Source organism: Daphnia magna, linkage group LG2 (assembly GCF_020631705.1).
Source record: "Daphnia magna isolate NIES linkage group LG2, ASM2063170v1.1, whole genome shotgun sequence".
NCBI classification, from domain to species: Eukaryota; Metazoa; Arthropoda; class Branchiopoda; order Diplostraca; family Daphniidae; genus Daphnia; species Daphnia magna.
This window is the reverse complement of record NC_059183.1, coordinates 4,183,595-4,193,959: the sequence shown is the minus strand read 5'-3', so window position 1 is coordinate 4,193,959 and position 10,365 is coordinate 4,183,595. Positions and strand designations below refer to the sequence as shown.

At 34.8% G+C, this 10,365-nt stretch overlaps 1 long non-coding RNA gene and 1 pseudogene across 2 annotated transcripts; one reads left to right on the top strand and one right to left on the bottom strand.

The window, feature by feature from the left end:
- Positions 1-346: 346 nt before the first annotated feature.
- Positions 347-2,374, bottom strand: LOC123470217. Of its 2 annotated transcripts, none has more exons than XR_006643859.1 (5): positions 2,180-2,374; positions 1,058-2,115; positions 809-970; positions 535-733; positions 347-478 (listed from the first exon to the last, which is right to left on the bottom strand). It is a non-coding gene; the product is annotated as an uncharacterized LOC123470217 (long non-coding RNA). The 2 variants fall into 2 exon arrangements; XR_006643860.1 differs by having other exon boundaries at positions 1,062-2,115.
- On the top strand, positions 1,970-9,777 carry LOC116917440 (annotated as a pseudogene).
- The last annotated feature ends 588 nt before the right edge of the window (positions 9,778-10,365 follow it).

The following is a 10,365-nucleotide window of genomic DNA, read 5'->3' as shown; positions in this document are numbered from 1 at the left end:
TTTGACAGGAGTCACAGGACTCATAAGTTTCATATTTCGCTGACGAAATCACGAAATTTTTCAATCTAATAAAACGGTAAAGAGTAAATGTCTGGTCTTACAGAGGATCAAGTGCAGAGTCTGCAGACGACAAGAAAGGTAAATACTAAACAGTGGCTGGGTGGTACAGGAAAAAAATTCTAAATTGGAAAAAAATCCGAAACAGATCTTTATAAAGGATTTGGATTTGATTTGAAAAAATCCGGGTTTTTTTTTGTGGGGATCAAATCCGATCCAAATCCAAGCCATTGAAAAATAAGGCAAATCCAAATCCCTTAAAAATCCGGGAGAATTTGGATTTGATTGGATTTGGATTTGATTTAAAAAAAAAAATCCGAAACACTGCTGTCAACTATAGTCGTTTGGGGTAAATATTAATCCCCCTTGACTAAACAGCCTCTCGACTGCGGCCGAAGATGACAAAGTCACGTTATATGGCCTAAAAAAATAATGAGATTACAATGTTGTTACACACAGTAACGTGTTGTCACATACTTATACATCTTCATAATCGTTGGATAATTCCTTAGATCGTCGAAATTCCCACATAACTTCTAAAAAGTCTCCACTTCATCAATAACTTTGGTCTTAGTATTTTTTTTTGTAATTGATGCAAAGAAATCCTTAGTACATTTTGGTTTCTTTTCCGGGCTAGGATCTGAAATTGACGAACATGTTCCGTCACTGAACTCATCTGAATTTTCCAAATAAATATTATGAAATTTACTTTCTTCAAAATTTTAAATATGCAACTGATATAATAGCATACGATTTGGTCTCATTGGATATTCATTGAAAGCGAACGTATTCTCCCTTTAGTAAGTTTTTGGCGCGTCTAATTTCATCTTCATTATCCAACCAGGACAATTTAAAGAAAGGATCGGTAAGTGTTGCCAAATGAAGCTCGTTGTCAGCAAACATATGTTCAAATCTGTACATATTTACAAAATCATTATTAGTTATCCATTGAACTATGTGGTACTCTAACTGGAGTAACAAGAGATTAAAATTAAGTTACCTACAATGGATCGCATCAAGAATTCCAGTTATTAGTGACTGGCAGTGTGTGATTGATGCATCGTCTTGCAGCTGATTATTTTTTTTAAAGAGAAATTGTGGGAAGGAGATAACCCGAACCAATATTCTTTTCCCCTTGCCATTCATCTAATGCTTCGGTAAAATATCACATTACTTTGGTATACTCCTTTAAGTATTGTTCCTGGTTAGGGATAAACAAAGTTAAACTAAGCTCATGAAAAAATTTCTTCATGCATCTATTCTTCTTCAAGAGCCAGACAATGCACCGTATGGCGGAGTATTCAGATTTCCATCTTATCTCGTTTTTTAAGATGAACAGTTGTCTAATGTGGTGCATTATGATATAATGTCAGAATTAACAAAACTTGACTTAATTCTTGAAAGGTTGGATCAGGAATCTTCAATATGTCAGCCTTTGCAATTAACCTTAAAATGTGGCAGGCACATCTGCGATGTAGCGGCAGAGTGGGATTTACATTGCTTGACAGATGGTCTTTCCTGATTCGACCGTCGATTAGGTCTCCAATTTCGAAATATAACAATTCTTCTTCTTCATCACTTTGTTCGAAATCATCATCTTCATATTTTGGCACATTTGATGCCTCACTACTCTCATGGAACGCCTTTACGAAGTTCGAACCGTTATCGGTTGTGGCTCCACGCATTTTGTCTATAACTGAGTACTCCTTATGGAGGTTTTCTATTATAGTTGTCAGGACATCATAAGTATGTTGACCTTTTATCCGGCGGATGCGAAGACAGGCACTTCTTCGCTTTAAGGATTCGTCTACAAACCAATGGATAGTCTCACCGATATATGATCTTCTGCGTCAATGCCTCAATCGTCGTTGCTGCGTCTGTACAGTTGCTTAACACATCAATCAACTGTTGTCTTCGTTCAGTGAATTCCAACTCTATTTTTTTGGTGAAGAATGTGCGTCCACGTAAAACTAAATTTGGTGCGAGACTAGACACCAGTTGCTTGAAACCCGGCTTTTCAACAGTGTTTATAGACGACACGTCTACAATGAGGTAATTCTGAAAAAAATCATACAACAATTCAGAATCAGAAAAACATACATCGAGTAATGTTGTAACTTACCACCACCCAACTGTCAAGGTTTTCTTGGATAATTATTATACCTTTATTTGCTGACAAAGAAGTCGAGAGAGTAACTGTGTAATTACTCTCAGACGTTACATGCTTGAAGCATCATCCCAAAGTTTCACGTGGCCAAGTTCTTGAGTTGGATCATGTTTCTGAAAATAAGGGAAACACTGAAATAGTTATCATATGTTACATGCATTATGATTGCAACCAAAAATATTACCAAAAATGCCTTTTCGCATTATGTCAAGAACAATGAGAAACAACAAGCAGTTTGTCAGTGCCATCCTTTTTTTTCTTTTGAACGTAGCCAGAAAACAGACACCGATACAGACTGGCATGTTTGCCAGTGACATTCCCAACAAATAAAAAAAAATATTTCAGAAATTACTAGCTTCTTTACAGTGGTTGCATTCATGCTATAGAAGTACAAATATAAATGTGAAAGAACAAAATCAAGTTTATCGTAATATTACAAATTGTTACCTGGCATTTTCATGTGACACGTTGGAATTGGGATCACTATTCTCAATTTAAAAATCGTCCTGAACAGATAGCTCGGAAATTGTGATCGTTAATCTAATTCAATTCCCTGTCAAAGAGTAAAACTGAAATGTAAAAAGACAAAATACCACAGAAAGTACTACGAACAGTTTGAAAAACTTGTGACAGTATAATTATTAAGCCGAATTTAGGAGTAGAATTATGGGAATATAGTTCTATATATTATCAGTAGATGGCGTGAAACAAGAAGCGTTGAGTTCCAATTTAAGTTGAGTTCGATCAGAATTTTTAAGTTTGATTGCGATCAAACTCATCTCAAAACGAGTTAATCGATCGCTAATTTTTTTAGTTTGAGTTTGACCGTGATAATAAATTTATTTCAATCACGGCAAGTCTGGACTGAGAGATAAGGGAAATAAAAGAAGCACGTACACCGTTTGAATTTGATTTGGGTGGCGGATCCTCACAATATATGGGGATATCCCTTGAACGTCACTTTGTCCTGAATTGGACGTCCCATGGACGTAACAGTCTTCATCCGTTGGATCGTTGGGATCCCTGGGACGAGCTGAGCAATACCTCCTTGATTGGTCCCACTTAGATATATAGAAGACGAAAACAGTCTTATCCCAAACTCATAAGAATTCTTCATTCCTAGGACATCCCGTTAGAGTCATTATAGTGTCAGTTTATTTTTCGTTCCAAAAATGGATTAGTGGGATATCCACACTATATCCTTTTATCGAATTTCCTAGACATAGCTTTCCATTTCAAATTCAGTCCCACATTTACGTCCAAAGGATGTCAAATTTACAGTCCCTTCAAATTAGAACTGTTTGTTTCCAACCGGACTAGTAATCGATATTATCCTAAAAGCCACGCTTTGGGATTGGGGACTTCATCTCTAAAAATAGGGGTCGTAAAATACGCCGTTTGTTGCAAAAAGGAAAGATTATATTCTCCTAAGCTATTTATTTTTGGTGAAAGAGTGAGCAAGAGTCCTTTTTGTCTGTTCTGTTCACACCTCCAAGAATGAAACAAGTCGACATCATGATATATTAAATAAGTGACAGATAGGGGTCAGTCCCGAAACCCGACCTAATACCGGAAAATAGTGGGGCGATGCTTAAACAATACATATACATTACTCGCCCTTAATGTCCGAACACCCATTGTTTTAGAGCTTTTTACATGGGTTCTTACAGCGACGGGTGTCTTGCGAGGACGGTTAGTCGGGATGGAAAATATTGACTCATGCTCATAAAACTTTCGTCGATCGTTAAGAAAAGAACGAGATATTTTTTTATATTTACTTGTATGTTTTTATCAATAATTGTTGTTGAGTAGAATGCTAGTAAATATGACGTGGTTATCTGAAAATGAGCATTGTAAACAAATTGAATTGAAAACGTTGCTGGAAAAATTTCTTATGAAAATATTTAAGGAGCCTAGTACTTACCCTTAACCGATTTGTCATTGACCGTATCTAGAAAAGCGTGATTGAAACATAATGTGGGATGTCAAATTTAAATTTCTTAGAATAATTTAGTATTTTTCTACTCCAACTTCGTTTTTCAGCACTCGCTTTTTGCCTTCATCTTAACTCAAAAGACATTCATTTTCCTCATTGTAATTTGTCAAATCTGTAATCAACTTGAATAAAAAAAAACAAACAATAAAACAAGGTCCATACAGACTGGCCCGGATTCAGATAATCACTCCATTTGCAGTCTTACTGATCTGCCTAAGTAAATATGCAGTATTTTAGGCCTAACGTAATATAAGAATTATAAGCTATGCCAGGAGAAGTAGCCTTTCTTAATTTTCGTATAAAATTGTAAGGGCAAAACGGCAACAGTTTATGTTAAAAAACTAAATGTTTCTCTTAAAGTATTTGACTTTTGTTTTATTTATTTGGAATTTAAACATTCAACTACCACTCAAAGGATTGGAAATGTCTGGTATTTTTATTTCTCCTGATACGATGAATGATATTTTGAGCAATTTTATCCTTCTGCATTTCCCACAATCTATGGAGGTAATGTACTTTTGAAAAAAAATCTGTCTAAAACACTATAATGATAGAAAATGAGAAGAGGGAGGGTAAAAGAATAGTGTCTATACACCTTCACCCCATTGGATAATCAAAAGTGATTGGGAAGTATTCTAACAAATCAGACATAATGTAGCCACAATGCAACTGGAAAGCCTAAATAATTCTTTACCAAAGAGAGCACTTTCTTCCCATTGTGAACTTTTCTTATTTTTTTAAATTTCAGATGATGAATTGGGCATAAAACACATGAATGTGTAAACGATGCTCATTTTGTGCAAAGAAAGCAGAAATTCCTGGTGGAGCCTGAACAACTGGATTGGGATGGATTTTCATTGTGAGCTTACACCAAAAGGTGATTATAAACAAAATAATTACTGAATCAAAGATATAGAAGAAAATGGAGCTGATTTATGACGCCATGACTCTTGTCAGCTAACTACTATTCTTGAAAACTGACTGAATTTTTTACAGTATGTCAGCGAAGAATATATTATTTTGTAATAAAAACTTTCTACTTATTCTCGCAGCAAAATAAGATTTGCGTTTTCTTTAGGATGAACGCTAAGGAAATTGTTTAGTCAGCGTCACTGATCCTGTTTCGTAATTACTCCCAGTGCTCTTTCTGGTAAGAAATTTGAGTAATAGTGACAACTTCTGACCCACATAACACAAGGCAGTCCGTCGGATGTCCGACAGATGTCGGGGTCGGATGTTGAGTACATCTTTTTGATATCCTCCGGACAGCCCGATATCCGATTTGGATGTCCTACGGATGTATTTTTTTTTGGTTTTGACCGCCCTAAACAGCGCCGTCAGACATTCTAAGGATATCCGAACGGGCTTTCATTTGGCTATAAATATGACATGTTTTGGACATCTATTCATGAAAAAACATTAGGCTATACCAGGATTCGAACTCGGGTCTCCCGCATCACAGTCGAATCTTATTCCACTGTGCCAATCTACAGATATATTATGTATCATTTTCGAACAATACAATCGAATTGTTGTAAAACACTTGAGCTTTTTCGATAACAAATCACATACAGGATTTTTAAGAAGTCAAGATGATGTCGAACTTAGGTTAAACCAGAGGTATATAAATTGAAATTAAACAATTTATGCTAAATATTTTTTGAATTTTAAACTTTAGCATGATTTATTAAGTTTAAAGTAGTTTTTTATTATTTGAAATTATAATCCTATCATAAGTATACTTGCTTTTAATATTATTAGATGCCGAATAATATTTATTTTCTGTGAGTTAATTTTCAATGGCTTGGTTCCCGTAAGCTAAACGGAAAGCTTGTGCAAACAAACTCACGACTTTCATATATTTTATTCATTTTTTGTAATAAATTTTAAAATAAACCATCCGGCAAATAGATCATTACTCCTTTATTTTTTAAATTTTTCATTTTAAATGCTGGACTTCAAATAAAAATACGTTCAAGGGAAAAATTTGAACACGGTTAAGTTTTCCCCCTCTCAAGAAATTTTGACAATTAATAATGAAACTTAGTGATCGGCCCCAATTAGCTCTAATCGAGTTAACCGCCCCGCACCGATAAAGTGCATTCGGGGTTGAAATGAGGTGCCACTTTTTCAACCGGGGCGGTGCGGGGAAAAATTTGAGGTTAACCCGTTGCCCCGAAGCAATAAAAAAAATGCCGTTCTTTCGGTTTCAGAGTAAAAATCGGGGCAAGCGGGTAGAACGAGCTATTATCGGGGTTGTTATCGGATAGATGGGGTCAATCGATAATGTTTTTTGCATTGATGAATCGATTGATTGCAATCCAATTGATTGCAAACCCCAATTGAATTCGGGGAGAAGAATTTTCCACCCTGAGCCACGCCTCCTTGGCCCGAAATGAGAAACCCGATTTGCAAAAAAGCGCCCCGATTGGCTCGAGGCCGATCCTTAAATGAAACAATTGAAAATCTTTTTGGCTGTTGGAAGGAGGTCCGTAGAATATAATTTTCGCACATCCATTGCACTTCCAAGGTGACTAGCCGACGGACATCCCTGGAACTACCCATTGAGTACATAGATATCTAACGGATATTCGGCCATGATTCGGACATCCGACGGCAGAAATGTGCTATATGGGGATGCTTATTGCATTTGTCTTTAGATACACAATTTTTTTTTCGCTTAATAGGAAGAATTGTGATGAAAGACAAAATATCTCGTAAATTGGTGCAGTACGAGACGCGTTTCGTAGAGGTGGATTTTTTCCATTTTAATGTTGAAGCAACGCTGCAAATAATTTTTATCGCTTTTTAATACTTCAAAAATCGATTTTTTTACGTGAAATAACCTATTATATTTGTTTTCATTACTTATGATTGCATTTACTATCTCCTTTCAATTTATTTATCTTTTAGTGTATAAGAATTGAGACATTTTCCATACATCCATGTTTACTTGCTACCAACCTTAACGCTTTATTATGTTTTGGTTCAAGGGGTAAGAATCCATTTATGATCTGCACATAAACTGTAGGTGAATAATGGGCAAATTCGCTACTGTTATATCCCTTATGCTTATATTGCATGTATACTTATTAATTCACGGAAGATATTGAATTGATTCCTACCTCTTTTGGATCAATCTTAATATCTACTGGGGGGAGGTTTAGCACGGCATAAAACTGGACAGATTATAACGTCTGGAATACATAATTACGATATTAGTATATTGTCACAGGAATGTTGTATTTCTCACAAACAAGAAGTAATACAACAAGCGATGACTTAAACTAAACAATGTTTTACTAAAACCAAAAAGCGGAATAACAATTTACGCAGACTCGAAGAAGCGTCTGAAGACCTCTAGATAACTCAGGGAACTCCTCTAACAGAGCCCAGCTCCGGGAGCTCACTCGATGGAGACTCATCCAACTAAAAGATCTGTGGCAGCATTTTATACCGTCGCGCGAATTACTCCCCTTCCAAACTACGTATCTCCGTATCTTCCTTAGAGCGGACTTCTGATGATTTCTTCACCACGATCACAGCCGTTGTCGAAGGAGGGGGTGACTCATCTCTGCTAAGATATAAAAAATCTCCCTTTTTCACCCATGACAATATGATACTTCTGAATATCCATTGGAAGTAATAAAAAGAAAATAAAACATACTTGTCAAATGAATTTCACCGTTGAATACTCGTCCAACTGTTCTGGACTCAGAGAGAATTTTATGTATTTTTTCAATTCGTCATTGGTTTATTATTTTTTATCTTCCCAGTTATAGAAGAAAAAATTATTCCGTTATTTTTGTATGGACTATGTTCAGAAAGAAATGATGATATGTCATCAAAACTTTCCTCTGTGTTGTTAAATGCATTGAAAATGAGGTTTGGTTTTGTGTTACATTTTCAATAAAAAAACTAAATTTCAGATGAATTCATTTGCTGCATGACACTATGTAAGCGTTAGGATTTACATTTTAACAAAGACCTTTAGCGTGTGATATCCTTATCCTTTCCATCTAGGACAGATTTTACATTGGATTGGAGATTGTTATCGCAACTCGTTGTCGGAAAACATTTGATGAAACCTAAGAGAACAGAAATAGATTATTTTGTAAAATAAAAATTGTAAAAATAATAATGAAATCCAGCAAGTGAATTTTTCTAACAAACTTGTTAGTAAATTATTGTTATAAATTTAGTGTAAAAACAACAGTTTAAATGCTAAGCAAAAATATTTGTTAGTTTAACGGAATATTTTGGGAGTTTTTATTTTAGAGTTTGATTAATTTTTGTTAAAAAAACAGAACACTATATTTATATCTTCCTCAAAGTGATGAATGATTTTAATTAAAATTAATATTGAGTATTGTTTAACCATTTGTCTTTAATTGTCCAAAAAATAAAATTTTTTAAATGAATATTAATGACTTAAATTTGTATTCTCCCAAAAGCAGACTTGCCGTGAGCGCGCTCAAATTTTGAGCGAACTTAAACTCAAACTCAAAATTTTGAGCGGCGCTCAACTCGTTTTCCTAATGAGTTGAACGGCGCTCAACTTTAAAAGAACGAGTTCCGCTCAACTTAACTCGCCAGTTACAGCTTTCTGTCACTCAAAAATACGGTTAGTAGGGTGGATCCAATGCGGCTGTTGCAATTCAGAAAACCGGCATATATTATTCTTTCTTTAAAGGGAAATCGACACTATCAATTATATTTTTGTATTTGGTTCCGAATCGATAAGACATCACCATGCCCGATTTATGCATTTTTGATATACTTTCTTAAAATGCACTTTTCATCTCATCAATTTGAAATGAGTAACGAAGAATCAAAAGATGTAAAGGAAATGTCGATATTCATTGCAATTTTACATAGCGAAGTGTTTTTTAAATCCAGGCTGTCCACAAATTTACCAGTGGTCAATTTAAAATACTTTTCTTTAATGCACGCACACAAAATCTGGCAGCTGTTACTGTTGCGATAAAGTCTGTACATAATCATTCATGCTACTTGAACGAAAAAGAAGTGATGTTATCAGTTTTTGACAACGAACAAAAGTTTTCACTGGGAAAGAGTTAAGTAGAAAAACTATTGACAATTGTCAGAGGAATTAATTCCTCGTCTTATGTCATCCGCCCATGGGAAATCAAACCAAATAAGCTGAAAACTTTACTCGGGCCTCGTAGTTGGTTATTCTCTTTGAAGAAGTTAGGTGAAGAATGCTTTGATTGGATTTATTCTCCTGTGAATTACTGGAAAAAAATATGTTCGATTGTAAGAAAATTGAGAAGTTTGTGCGTTCATTTGAAGTTGCCAATGATTGTGCAGAGAGAACGCTAAAATTATTTTCAGACTTTATAGATACCGCGGTAAAGTTACTTGATCAGGAATAACTATTCCAACTGATCGAAGATTACAGGGCACATTTCAAATCATTTAATAAATCGAACCTGAAAATCTTTGGATGTTTGTACAAAGTGACGAAGAAAATACAATTTGAATAAAAAATATTTATTGTATGATGTCTAAATGTTGTTGAATCTTCATGAAATTTATAAAATTAGTAAAAAACTATTTATCTAGTTTTCGTTTTTGTGGCATCTTAGAATTTGTTGCCAATTTTCCCACCCGATGGTAAATAAGGTAAAAAAAACTAGGGTTTATCACTCTTTTTCACGCGGCATGATTCCTAAATATTTTTTTCTCCTCAAAATAAAAAATACAGTGGTTTTTGAATGTAGAAAAACCCCGGTCCATAAACACCGTCATAAAAAATTATAATCGTCGGGAATGGAACGTCCTAATGTTTACAATTAGATAGTGATGTAATAGATTACGCGGACGGCACCTCCCTTTTCAATAACATGGAAGACACATTAAAAGGTTTTAGAATACTCTACTAACCTGAAGAAGAGCTGTGAAACAGCATTGGATATTCAAAACATAAACCAATTCTTGAACAGCTGGTTTTGGTTTGCAATTGGGTTTTTCACATGTTTCTTTTTATATCCGTTATAGAGTATTATAGGAAATCTTTTAACTATTAAGTATGGGTCCCCAAATTGGATATCTTATTGTCTATTTTATGTTTTTTTTAACTTCACATACATTAACTTGCATTGATTTGATTAATTTGGCTTTG